We start from the raw sequence: 14820 nt of genomic DNA, 5'->3' as shown, positions 1-14820 counted from the left end.
CATTTTTCAAATAGACACATGGAATCATAAATATATACACTTAGTGGGTAATGTCTTGACATGTGTTAACATATTATGATACTTATAAGCACTTTTATCTCCTCAAAATTTTGTCATTTTCTTGGTTAATACATTCAAATTTTTCTCCTGGTTTACAAATATAGAGTACATTATTTTAACTAGTTTTCCAACTGTTCAACAGTACACTATAATTTCTTGCTCCTATACAGCAGATACAGTATCCATTGTTAAACATTTCCTCTCCTCCCTCCCAGGCTCTGGTAGAGACTGTTTCACACTCAATTTCTGAGGTAATTTCATTTGATTCCAAATAGGAATGAGATCATGTGCCTGGATTATTTCATATAACATAATGATCTCAATTTCATGTATGTAGGCACAAATGAAATTACTTCATTTCTTATGAGTGGTTGGTATTACATTCTATTTGTGTGTGTGTGTGTGTGTGTGTGCGCGCGCGCGCGCGCGCACGTGTACAATCTCTGGTTCTACTTCCACTTTTCATATTCATTTTTCCAGTATTACTTCTTTTTTATACTGTTGTTTTAGTTTCATCTGCTGGTATTCCTGTAAAAGTAACCACAAGCATAGTGACTTACAGCACACATTCATTATCTTACAGCTCTAGATGCAAGAGGTCTAAAATATGCCTCACCTACCTGACACAAAGCATTTTAACATCAAGGTTATTTCCATACGGCAAGGCTTATCCATAGCACTCCCAATGTGTTGACCCCTGTGATTTGCCCAACTATGGGACATTTGATAGTATACTTTCTAGTATTGAGCGATGACATTCACTCTCCTTGAATTAAAGACAAACGGCAAACAAAAGAAAATCATTCAGCTCAAACTCCACCAAGAGTCTGGTAAGGCTGAATTCTGGAGTGGGACATTTCTCTTGCTTTCCCCAGATGGTAGAGGCTGCCTGCCCACTTTGGTTTGTGGTAACTTCCTTCACCATCCAAACCAGCAGAGAGACTTGCCAAAACTCTTTTGGACTCTGACATCCACACTCCCTTGGTCTTTTATTTTACAGGACCCTAGTGATTACACCAACTGACCTCAACAGGATACCCATGACAACCTCTCATTTTAAAGTCAGCCAACAAGCGCCCGGCTGGCTCAGTCAAAAGAGCATCAGACTCTTAAAGTCAGCCAACAAGCTAAGCTAAATCCATTTGGAAGCTTGTTTCTCTTGGTCATGTAATAAGATATATTCACAGATTCTGAGGTTTAAAATTTATACACTTTTTAATTTTGGGTATTCTGTCTACCATAGCAATTTTCAAGTCTATATACCATGAGAGACCAGACAAGTTTCACTTTTGGCTGTGTGTACTACTTTTCTCAATTATAAGATTAGTAAAAATTACATTTACCTTATCTTACTATTGATACATTTTTATCAAAATATTTAAATTATTGAGTACAAGGTAAAAATCTAAGTATTTGTAGTTTTACTTTTGAACTCAAAGTAATAAAGAGTAGGATCATACATTATTCAAAATCATAATTCCATCATCTGATCCATGTTAATTATTCAGTTTTTTTCTGTACCAACACACACACACATATGTCTTTCAGGAAGACTTAACATGATGCCTTTCTACATTTTAAAAGATTTGTTTCATAGGGAAAAGAGAGATAATGTTTCTATGTACAGTATCTCAAAGTCATGGATAGATCCATACTTCTTTGGGAGATTTCCTTATGTCTTATTAAAACTGTCTTCATTCTTAAAACATTTTAACACAAACATAAATGTGGATAGGGACAGAAAGGTCATATGACAATTGGAAAACATGAATGAATGAAAGAAATATGTTGCAAAGTAGTTCAAAGTTTTCCTAATTGCTACTGAGAAAATATTTCACACAGCCTAGAGTTTGCATTCAGTGACAGAAATGAAGGGCAGAGAACTCAGCTGGAGATGGAGCATATTTTCTTTTGTTGTCTACTAGTCACAGATAGGTTTTATTTTCTATACATATGATACCAATCTACATCTGATACAATAAAATCAGAATTGATCAAGTAGCATTCACTGGTATGCATGCATACATTTATTTTTCATCCATTTCATTCTTTATTAATGCACACTGCTATTATTGAGAATAGTGATCAGGAAAATGAGTTTAAAATGTAGATAATTTATTCAGTCTTGAAAAATTCAATTTCAGCATAAATGTATGATATAAAATATAGGGCCCTGTGTTGAAAGGAGCTGCATCTTTCTTGGTGGCAAGTATTTTCCAAATGGGATCCTTTATTTCAAAAGTAGAGCTAAGAAAAAATAAAAAGATTGCACCTGAATATAGAGAGAGATTATGTGGATTTTAGAAACGTAAAATAGAGAAACAGACCACAATTTTATTTATATTTTTGATTTCTAAAAGGAACATGAAGCTTCTGTCTTATTGGATCTATTTTGTTAGTTAACAAGAACTGAAAGACAAAACCCATATGAAGGTAAATCTTCTTTTAAAATTGTTTATTCTAAAGAGATCTATTTTATATTTTTCTTTATTTTCAAATTTTTACATTCCTATTTTTGATCTCTGTTTTCTGTATAGCTACACTTTCACTACCTTTAGAAATATTACAGCATATTTACCTTGTAAATACTAATTTCTTCCTTAATTCAGTGGCATGAATATAAAACAGTTTGTTTATTGAGATTTATGAATTTTTATATGCAATAATATTTCACAAGTACTTTATGCATGTACTACCAAGGTGGTCAGAAGAGGCCTGAAGCTGGAGTTACAGAAGGGTTATAAACCATCATGTGGGTGCTTGGAATTGAACCTGCATTATTTGCAAGAACAGCAAGTGCTGAAAACTACTGAGGGATATCTTCAGACCCTTAAAATAATTTCTATTAAAACATGCTTAGCAGTAAATATAAGTCATCCCTATCGTGTGAATATGTGAATAATAATATAATAAGAAGTTTCTTATTTTTAGGTTGTTTGCTTGAGTTGGAAAGTCAGGAAAAGTCATCAGAATGTTCTCTTTTAATATCCGTTTGGGCAACTGTGCAAGACATTCTAATAGATCTTAGAGAGCTATTAGATCCCAAAGGGATCAACGGTATAGGGTGCATGACACACACAAAACACACAGACACACCTTATACTGTCTGTTTTTCTTTATACGAATTCTCTTTGTTCCCTTTCCAATTTATTGCCTGTGCTGTCATGCCAGATTTTGTTCTGAAACCTTAATCTCACCTTTTTGCTCCAGCTAAAGAACAAATCCAGTAAGTAAATAAATTTCAGAAACATTAAGCAATTCTAAATTTAAATTAATATCTCAAAAGCAATTAACAAAATAATTTTGATAATAGTCCCTTTGGGTGAATTTTATTAGAAAAACAAGATTTCTTCTAGTTTGTGGTTATTATTTTGTAGAGAAATTCTAACATGTGACTTACTCCTTTTGGTCACTTCTTACATAACAGACTCTCACAGAGTACCATATGTCACTAGTGGCATACCATTTTACAAAATTAGTTGCAAGAACAGATCATATTGAAAAATGTCAGCAATCAAGACATGGATGACTCATTTTCAAAACCACTACCACAAGATATAAAAATCAGCAATTTAAAATTAGGTGACAGAAGTTTACTGTTTATAACAGAACAAGCAGTCCAATCAAATGTTTCTTAGCATTTTTAGAGTAACAACAAACAATCGATCATAATAAACCAGTAATAGTACCTAATGTCTAATCAAAACATGAAAAGCATTTAAAAATATTTTATTATCACCTTTTACTTTTCTAATTCATCTATAATTAAAGCAATTTTGTTGTCACTTACTGAAAAAGAAAATACTGGCTGGGACATACATAAGGGAGAGTCAGAGGCATTAACCCATTAACCCAGGCACTTGGACATGAAGGTTGCTACAGGAAACCAGGGTATCTCAAGACTATGAGCAAACTGAGAAACTTCTTATAAGACCTTTTATGATGATATAAAATAGAGACATTCCTAAATTAAGCAAAGCATGTCTAGCAGTCCCAAGAGTCAAAATTATCCCACGAATAACTCATCTAAGAAAGTTTACAATGTCATCTTTCTATACGTTCAGTAATGTTTTCTGGTGCCTAGCCTTGGTACCTGGGTTTCCCTTGGTGTGAAGATGGTGGCTGGCATCTGTAGCCTTCATTCCCTGGGTTAAATTCCAAAGATAAAAACACAAGGGAGATGACAAGGAGGAAGGTGGAAAAGGAGGAGAAGCTCAAGACTATGGTGAGGGAAATAAGATTCTGGGACGCAATATTGGCTGATGGATGTTTATTAGGGGAGAATTCACTTACACCAGAAACAGATGACCGCTGTAGGTTCCAGCTCCAAGGTTGCTCCAAGATGCTCTCTGTCTCCGACCAGGAAGTCAGAGAGTGAGCTGGGTCCGAGACCCCCGACTTAGCCCCCACAGGTCACATCTGCAATTGTCCCCATGCCCCAATGGGCATGGTCAATGCAACAGGTGGGCAGGGTGGGTATCTCACTACACAAGTCTTCCGCCATCCAGCCATATGTAAGCCAATCAATGCGACCAGCATAATACCTTCTGCTGGACCAGTGTTCGTCTGGTTCACAGACTTGCCTCTAGTACTATAATTGGAATCAGAACAGCTAAGTTCTCAGCTTATCTTGGGAGGTATTTTATTTCCTAGAGAATAATAAAAAAACATGCTAATATCTGAGTAGTGAAAGCATAGTCACTAAGAAGGTACCAGCTACACAGATGCACAACTCTTCCACCTGTATCAACCGCCCCCAGCTTTCTGATGATAGGTACTATCCGTGTCCTGAGAGGAGCTGGGTTGTGCCTTGCTATCTAGTAGAATATGAATTTTAGTTTTTAGAAACTCTGCTATCTTGTAAATATGTCTCACGAGCATAAGATCTGGGCATGTGGATGTGGTCAAAATATGTTCCATAGATGTTTGGAAGTGATCCAAATATAAACCCATTACTTTATAAAATGAATATACGCTTATGAGAAAGTTAAACAAAAACACTAACTTAATTCACTAATTTCTGTTTAAAAATTATTGTGTATACTTACAAATGTAATATATTAAAGTTTTTAAGTTTTTAATCTAAATTATGTATTTGAACATTTCGTTCATGCATAAAATGTGATTTGCTCAAATCTATGCCCTATTCTTTCCCCTAAATTTCCTCCAATGCCCACCCATGACACTTCCCCCTCTGAACATCATGCTTGGTTTGCTTAAAGCCACTTTGTAACTGTCTGTATATACATGTCTTTAGGATTTTTATGCCCACTTAATGCAAAAAAAAAATATTAGTACTTTTGAAGCTTTCTTTTGTGCCTTTTTGTTTATGTGCTTACTGCCTAATTTCTTGTCTTTTCAAGTAGATGAACTTATGATTACATTTCATAATCAAACATAGATAACAGATATCCCCCATCCAGTGGCTCAATAAGATTATCATCTGTATTTGATATGTCCTTCCCCAAAATTGCATTTTTCAATGACACTGTTTTGTCCATCACTGCTTAACCTCTATGATTAACATTGGATCTAGAACACAGTAAAATCACAAGTCCTTTGACTAAGTGTAAAATGCCATCTGTTGGAAAGTGTTTCACAACACAGCCCTGAAAAAGATAATATTCTTAAAGCAGTTTTAATTAATTCTTACATCTTCATAAGGTAAGAATGCATTTTTGTGTACATTCCTGAAAGTTCTTCCTATGGAAATTTATCTGGACAATTCCTTTCTCCTTAAATATTTTGGTATCTATTCATACATACACACACTCCTGACCTTTGTGCCACTAATACTGTAAATGATTTAGCTTTCCTTTAGTGAGTTCTTGTTAATTTCTTAAGAGACCATCTGTGCATGACAGCATGCATCCTGGATGTTTTGTGACTAAATTTTGTTGATCTTCATGATTCAAGTATTTGCATGCCTTTTCAGGCAGTACGAGGTTAGTGATTAAAAACGTCCGTTGTTAACAAGCATCTTCTTGTCTTGCTTAGGTAGCCTGTAAAGGCTTGTTTGAAGTGAATAATTAAATTTTGTCTAACATTTACTTTTATAGCATGTAATACTGAAATTATTGTTTTTGTTTTGTTTTGTTTGATATAGGGTGTCTCTGTGTAGCTTGGTAGACCAGGCTGGCCTCAAACTTACAGACATCTGCCTGCCTCTGCCTCCCAAGTGTGGGATTAGAGGTGTGAACCACCACCACCCCACTTTAATACTGAAAAAAAATTAAACAGAGAAAATAAACATATGTCTACTATCCAGAAGACAAAAGCAATGTTTTAGCAATACTTGTTTATCCTATATTTTTTTATCAGTACACCTCTCTACCCAAATGAGTATATGTATTATTTTGAAGCATTATAAAAGTACTTGGGGCCAGCAGTATCCATCCCTAAAGGCTCAGTGTTTTTGTGGAACTCCTAACACCAAGCTAACAGCTATAACATATGCAGAGGACCTGTTATAGATCCATGCAGGTTGCCTGACTGCTACTTCAGACTCAATGTGTATTCTTCATTTCATTCAGGGTTTTGGAGAATCCTTGTTTTACTACTACTAATACTTAATCCTGTTCACTTTAATCCCTGTTTCATTTTACAAATATATGACTTTTTTTTTCATTTTTACTGAGGGTAACTGGATATTTGCAGTAATTTTGGTCATCATAATTGTAATGTACATGAGCATTCACATGGGTGTTATTGGGAGATCCTGCTTAAAAAAATATTGGTTAGTAGGATTAACGTTTCTGAATTATTGATAAATGCGTGTTGGTTTTATAGCAAACACTAAGATATTCTCCAAATTATTATAATACTTTTAGACTCTTTTCAGCAATATTGAAGTGTTCTATGTTCTTCATATTCTTGACATCATTTTCATTTTTGAAGATTGTGTTTGAGTGATTTTAGACATGCAAAGTGGTTTCTCACTGTGGTTTAGTACCTTCCATAATATCTAAAAATATTGTATGACTTTCCATGTACTTATTCTTGTGTATTTCATTTGTGAAACACATATTCAAATCTTTACTAATTGATATTAGATTGTCTACCTTTTGAACTTTTTTTTTTAGTTGCAGGATTTATTTTTGTATGTCTCCTAATTATAAATCAGAAAAATATTTTTCAAATAGTTTAATATTTTTTATGTAATGGTGGCTTTTCATATTCACTTCCTTAATGATATCTTTTAATGCACAGAAGTTTGTAAATTTTCTTTAAGATTACTTACTTTTAAAAATAATTTCTTTTATCTTTGAGATTATAATATAATTACATCATTTCTCCATTTCTCCCTCTCAATCCAAAATACACACACACACACACACACACACACACACACACACACACACATATATATATATATATATATATATCCCTTCTTTCTTTCAAATTCCTGGTCTCTTTTTTCATTAATTATTGTTACATTCAGACACACAGAAGACACACACATGCACACACATGTATATACATGCACACACATTCTTAAATGTCACCTACTCGGGCTGTATGTTACTTTTTGGTATATTTTGAAGGCTGGTTATTTGGTATTAGATACCAATCGATCTTTTCACCTCTTCCGCTCTTAGAATCCCCTAGTTGACTGTAGCTTCATGGTCTTTTCCCTTTGGCTTGTCAATTGTTGTTTTTGTTCAGCCTTTGCTTAAGTAGTCAGGTTGATTAGACTTAATGAGTGCTGCTTGTGAGATCACTAGGAGACAGTCTCATAGCAAACTCCTTGTTCTGGTTGTTAAAATGTCCCCCACTCTGTAAGAATCCTGGACTCCACAATTTTGTATTTTGATTGGCTCTGGTTTTCTAAGGAGGACAACTATCAGTGGATTGAAGGACAAATATTTACAAAGTAGTTTGAGAGTATGCTGGTTTTGTGAAGTGGCAGTTGTAGGTTCCTTTGAAATCACTAGCCCTGGGTAGTTGACTCTGTTTCCAACAGCTGGCAGGGTTTCTCTCTTGTTGAGGTGATTACCATCAGGGTATGCTTGTTAGGTTATTGTGTCATTCTAGTTGTTGCTGTGGTTCATAGGCATCATAGCTGGGTGTGGATGATTGTAGTGATATATCCACCCCACGCACACCTGTTGCACTGACCATGCCCATTGTCTTCCTATTGGCCAACAGTGCTTTATCCATTAACCAATAAGAGAAACATATTTACAGAATGACGTCTCCCATCAAATGTTGGTTGTTTCTTTTCTTTGGAAGCCTGCATGGTGCTTTCTGTTGCTATGCAAGCGAGTCATTGAGGAGGTATTCAGGTCAGTTCCAGCTCAGAGGTTTCTGGAACCCACATCTGAAGTGCATGGTGTCTTCAATAATAAGAACCTACTGTACACTTCTGAGGAGGAATGAAGGGCAGGAGTAATGCTTTGGGATCATCTTGAACAACCCTGACCTGCAACCCAAAAGAGAACTTCTTATAGCCTGGTGTTGGGCTTTATGTAATAAAATGTTTAACTCATTTAAACTGTATATGTATATTTACACATAGACTTACATGTATTATAAGGCTTTATGTAAATAGTTAATTATTATTTCTTATTATATATTTTTTTCAGACATCTTTAAGAATCACTCTTTCCATCACAACACACCTTAGCTTACTGGTATGCTACAATAATATTCCCTATTTTGTTCTAAAAATTCCACATTATTAATGAAATACATTAAGTATATTATGTATCCTAATGCCTTTTGTTTAGTGGGAATATAGTTACAGTATATTTTCTTTTCATAATATCCAGTCATTTTTTACCATTTTTAAAAAGAAACTGTCTCTCTCTCGTTATGCTTTTCCTCATTCATCATAGTGAAAATATTTTCAGATGGTTGCCCTGGGTATTACAAATTATGTGTTGTAAAAATTTTGACTTTTATTTTCCTCTAAAATGTTTTTAAATTTTTATCCAGGGATTTTACTTGGCTGAACTCAAATTTTAAATTCTTATTTCCTCTTCAGTAAAAGACAGTTAAATCTCCTATCAGTTAATTTAGTTTTTCTGAGATACTCCATGTCCTCTCAGGTTGCCAGGGTTGAACCAAAGTTATGGGACAAGTCCCCATATAGTATTTAGGAGTTTGAGACTCTGGATTTCTTTGTCCTGGGACTTCATTCTGTAGCTTTCCCGTCAGTTTGGGTTTGAACTCTGTCTTCTTCATCAAGCCAAAAACATTTTCCATGGAAACTATAATTAACAGTCAGGTGCATGTCCTCCAGATAAAGACCATAAAAAGCGGAGAATTGTGTAATATTATTCTTTCTTTTCTTGAGATTATAATTTTTCCTGTGGGTATCTACTTGATCCTCTCTTGCTCTCCAGTCTTTGGGTATCTCTTTTATGTATTTGCTAAGGGCTTTTCGTTATTACATGTGTTAGCCATGGTCCAAATGAAGGTACACAACCATAATCAAAGTAGAACTGCCACATCCACTTTTTATATCTACCGTACATCAATATTTGGCTCCTTAGTTGAAACAGTGCCAATAATACCGCCAATGTCATTACATAAAAAGTAATAGGAAATACTACGTGTGGTGCTTTGAATAAGAAATGCCCCTCTAGTTTTGGGTATTTTTGAACACTTGGTCTCTGGTTGGTGTCCCATTTGGGAAGCATGTGGGACCTTTAAAAGTGAAGCTCCCTGAAGGAGTACATGACTAGGGGCGGGCTTTGAGTCTACATGGTCTCACCCAGCCTGCAGCTGGTTCATTCTCTCTCTGCTTTACATTTGAGATTGAAGATGTGATATCTAGCTCCCTGTTTCTTCCCTACCTCTATAGACTCCCCATCAACCAAAATAAACTCTTTTTTTCCATACACCACTTTTGATCACAGTATTTTATCAGAACAATGAATAGTTAATAGGAAATGAATTATTTTTCTTTAAAGTGTAAGTCCCATTTTATTTTTCCAAGGTGATTTTGACTTCTGTCTTCGCGAAGCCATCTCTTCACATGGGCCTTGGTGGAGGTCGTGGTGCATCTCCGGCAGGTCTAAATTGTGGTGGGGGATGTGGGGTCCTTTTGGCTTCACGAGATCGATTCCTGTCTGCCTTGCTATGAATAGCACAGCTCACACAGGAATACAGCTTGACATAGAGTTTGGGATGCACATAAGCTTCGAAGACACTTGCTTCAGATATGTCCCTGACAGCAGCGGCCTCTGCAGTGTTCCTTGTTCCGAATGAGGAGCTTCTTAATGGCTTTGTCCTTGGGCCCGCACCGGGCGCAGTTCATGCAGCGAATTGGCTGCACCACGTGGCCGCAGTCCTTTTCAGCATCTTTCTTTCTTTCTTTCTTTCTTTCTTTCTTTCTTTCTTTCTTTCTTTCTTTCTTTTTTTTTTTTTTTTTTTTTTTTTGTCACCTGGGAGCCAAGAGCTGAAATGAAAGGCGGAAAGTGAACTATAGTAGAAGGATGAAAATCACTAATAAAGCAAAAAGATGAGGTTTTCTGTTGGGTTTGATAAAGCCAAGAAGTAAATTCTCCTTCTTTCTGTTCTTAAGAGTTTTGATTATATTTTATTTCCAATGATAGCTTCCGTGTTACTTTAAATTTTTCTCTGTTGTCTGAGAGACACACATTTTCATGGTTAATATCAAAGATTTGATTTTTTATTATTTTTGGGGAAATTCTGGCTATACTTGTATTCCTTTTACATTCCTATGTACAAACAAAAGTATTCTAACATACTGCATACAAACATATGACTTTATTAAAAGTTTATTCAGAAACTTAGATTCAATAGTTAGTATAAAACCAATCCATAATGCAGAAGCCAATTGACTCCACCAGTACTGGCCCCTAAGTTAAAATCAACTGAGAAAATCTGAATGTGTCTACGAGTTCTATAAATGTTACTAGTATTTACTCAAATGTTGTTTAAAATTTGTGTTTGGACAGTGTTTAATTTTTTTTTTTGTTTAACTCTCTGGTTTTCTACAATACTGGGGAAGAATTCAGGGCCCAAACACTTCATTAATGAACTGTGTTCTCAGTTGGACATTTTAAAATGTAAGAGTTGTTATGCATTCATTTTTTTTATAATTCTTTCAGTCAGTCATTATTTATCAAATATCTATCTGTTTAGACACAGTGGAAACAGCAGTGATTACAAGTGAAGAAAGTCCAATAATATCACACAGAAAAAACTGTAATAAAGAGAACCAGAAGTGATATTTTCAAATTATTTCCTTAATATCAGAGGATTTTATAAAAAATCATATTCACCCCTTTCCAATCAACTGCCAGATTCACCCCACATCTTACCCACCTAACTTGAATTCTCTCTCTCTACCCTCTCTCTCTTATCAAATCCAGCTTGTGTTGGCCAACTACTGCATGCAAAGTCAACCCTTGAGTGTGCTAGATATACCAGCAGTCACATCATTAAAAACAAGCAAACTGACTTTGTTTTATACTGCAGCTATTAATTAAATGCCAGTAGCTTCTGCTAAAGGAAGGAGTACTTCATACCCACTCACTATCCTAGGGTTAGGTTTTTTGTATGGATTAAGCTCTTCTATGTCTTGGGAAACTCACACTTCCTGTGATTTCATATGTGCATCTGTCATCTTGTATCCAGAAAATTGTTAGAAATTATTATGATATTGGCATTCATAATGATTTAAAAAAATGAGAGGTTGTGAAACTAAAATGCTTCAAAGTGAAATAATTAGAATAACAGTTGCCAAAATTAAATTAAATATGAAGTATAAAAAGGAAAGGACAAAGATGTAACAAACTAAAGGCTGACTAGAAGCACTCAATGTGTGAAGTCTCTGTACTTACGACTGAACAGTAATTATAAAGTAATTAGCCACAGTGTAAGTTCAGAAGCTATTCATCAAATGAAATGAGAAATAGTCTATACAGATGTCAGTATGGATGGTACTCAAGATACATTGCTTCAAAGAATTGTGACTTGGAATTTGATATGATATAGATGGAATAATATCATTTGACATCATTGGATTCTAAATTTCATCATGTTTATACCATATATCTTTTCACATATATATTAAATAAAAACCAGACCTTTTAAAGGTTTTCTACGAGAACTTCTGGTTCAGATATAATATAATGTTTCAGCCAATGACCTTAAAGAAGTCATCATTCCAATCCTTAGGGAACTGAATGGAATTTTCTATCTTGAATGTGTAACAGTCAGTAAACCTAGTCAATAATAAAAACAATAAAAGGAAAAGTGTTCAATTTTAAAAGACCTTAGTGAGACTCGGTTCCCACATACAAAAAATAGTCTCAGCATTTATATGTGTCCTTGAAATTTTGAAGTTACACTGGCTAGCTTTGATTTATGTTTTTGCCTTGGACCCTTTATCTAGAGTAGATAAACTATGTAATAAATGATTGTACTTCATTCTCCAACATGATTCTTAGATAAGAAAGACCATCAGAGAAAATTCACATTTTCATTATCTCTTCAGTTATTGAAAGTCCATATCCATTTTCCACTGATTCATAACATGGACTAAACTTTGTCTATCTTTCCATTTTTATTGATCACATTCTTACTAGCAATATGCATTACATTTGATGACTTTTCATAATTACTCTCTGACAGAGGTCAGGGGTTGTAGAAGTATGTGCTGTGCCAGAATATGGGTTGAGTTCTTACATGACTGAATAAACAAAATTCCCCCACAGTTTTATTCTGCATTGCACATGAGTCTCTAGAAGAATGGTTCCGTTGACAGTTTTAGGAAAGATAAATAGTCAGCATTGAAGCAGACAATGGCTTTCACAAAAAAGAAAGAAAGAAAGAAAAAGAAAGAAAGAAAGAAAGAAAAAAGAAAGAAAGAAAGAAAGAAAGAAAGAAAGAAAGGAAAACAGAAATTCCTCAAATGGAAAGAGAATCAAGAACAGTCTTAATAACACAGAAAGTATAATTATGGAAAACCAAGGTGTCTCAGAGAGTAAAATGTTTGCACTGCTAGTGTGAAGACATGATTCTGAAACCCAGAACTTACACAAGATCCAGATACTTCTACATGCATTGTTCCTACTATGAAGAGCATGGTAATCTTTCCAGAGAGACGTGGGAGAAAGACAAGGAATCCTGCTTTACACAATAGAGTACAACAGAGGGCCCATCTCAAACAAGGTGGAAGGTTCAGACAAACACTTGATGTCTTCTGATATCCACATGTGCCCATATATATATATATATATATATATATATATATATATGGAGAGAGAGAGAGAGAGAGAGAGAGAGAGAGAGAGAGAGAGAGAGAGTCAGTCTGGACTGAATATACACTCTGAGCCAGTCTCATAAATCCTGGTTTAATAAATACATTCATTGTAATGTTTCTGTTCCTTTAAAGAACCTTGAGCAATTCACCTTGAAACTTTTCTATTATGGTAGAGTATATAAAATACTTACCCTAGTAGCTCCTATATTGCTACTATAGTAGATACTTGAGCTAATTACATGAAAATGAATAACCCAAAGTTTAAAAATACTAAGAATAATAGAAAAATAAGTATTTAATTACCAATATTTTCTAGGCCAATGGTTCTTAACTTTCCTAATGCTATGACCCCTTTAGTACAGTTTCTCATGTTTTGATGGTCCCAACCCCAACCATAAAATTATTTTGTTGTGACTTCACAACTGTAATTTTACTACTGTTATGAATCATAATGTAAATATTTGATGTACAAGATATCTAATGTGGACCCTAAATTTGTTGCTACCCACAGGTTGAGAATCACTGTTCTGGACTACCCATACTTAATCTTTAAAACAAAGAGTGAGGAATGAAGCATTTCCAATTTAATGAAAGGCTTTTTAAAAGATGTATCTACCTAGAGAGAGTGGGAAGAAAGTATGTGCAAATCTCTCTCATTTCCAACTCCAGAAAGCAATTTTTTTGAAGATTCAGATTGTATCAAAACTCCCAAAAAAGAGATTGCCCAATGTTGAATCATTTCAAGCTTTATTTCTTATTTTTCTTTAAAATGAAAATGTGACAATGTCCCAGTTTTCTTCCTTCTCTAGAGAAGCAAGAAATATAAATCAATAGTGTTTATTTTCTGTATTTCACAAAACTCTCCCAAACAGCAGTGTTTTTCAAATGCCACGACTATGCATGCTTGATAAACACAGAAACACATTTCTTTTACTTTGTCAAAAAAAAAAAAAATAGGCAAATCTGAGTTATGGGCTTTAGAGTTACTAAATTTTTTATAGCTTTATTGGTTGTTTTTACTGGAAAAGAAGGGATGGACTAACACCTTGAAAAATTGTTCAGATCAGTATATTTTATAATTTATAGGAGCAACTTGGTGTTTTTACTGAAAATAAGTACTGAAGACTTAATTATGATTACAGGAGGTAGTTTAGAGTACAAAGTTCTGTATTGAAATATCTGGTGAAGCTAAACAGGAGGAATAAAGACAATAGGCTTCTCAATGTTTTTCTGTTGTTTTTAATATTAATAATTAAACCACTTCTGCCTTTCTTTTTCCTTCCCTTTCCCTTCTACACCCCTCCCTCCCTTTCATTTTTTCCGTCCCTTTCCTTCTTCCCTTCTCTCGTTTCCACTCTCCTTCCCTTCCCCTCCTTCCCCTTCCCTTTCCTACCCATAACCCCCCCATATCCTCCTCATTGCTCTTTTCAACTTCCTCTCTGCTTTTCCATTAATTGTTCTTACAGGCATAGATATACATGAACATAGGCACATACATATACACACAAAACCTGCACAGT

The 14820-nt window shown here is 34.7% G+C and overlaps 1 pseudogene; it reads right to left on the bottom strand.

The window, feature by feature from the left end:
• Window positions 1–10038: 10038 nt before the first annotated feature.
• On the bottom strand, window positions 10039–10378 carry LOC127237973 (40S ribosomal protein S26-like; annotated as a pseudogene).
• Between the last annotated feature and the right edge of the window lie 4442 nt (window positions 10379–14820).

Source organism: Phodopus roborovskii, unplaced genomic scaffold (assembly GCF_943737965.1).
Source record: "Phodopus roborovskii unplaced genomic scaffold, PHOROB, whole genome shotgun sequence".
Classification (NCBI taxonomy): Eukaryota; Metazoa; Chordata; class Mammalia; order Rodentia; family Cricetidae; genus Phodopus; species Phodopus roborovskii.
This window is presented reverse-complemented; position numbering and strand designations above follow the sequence as displayed.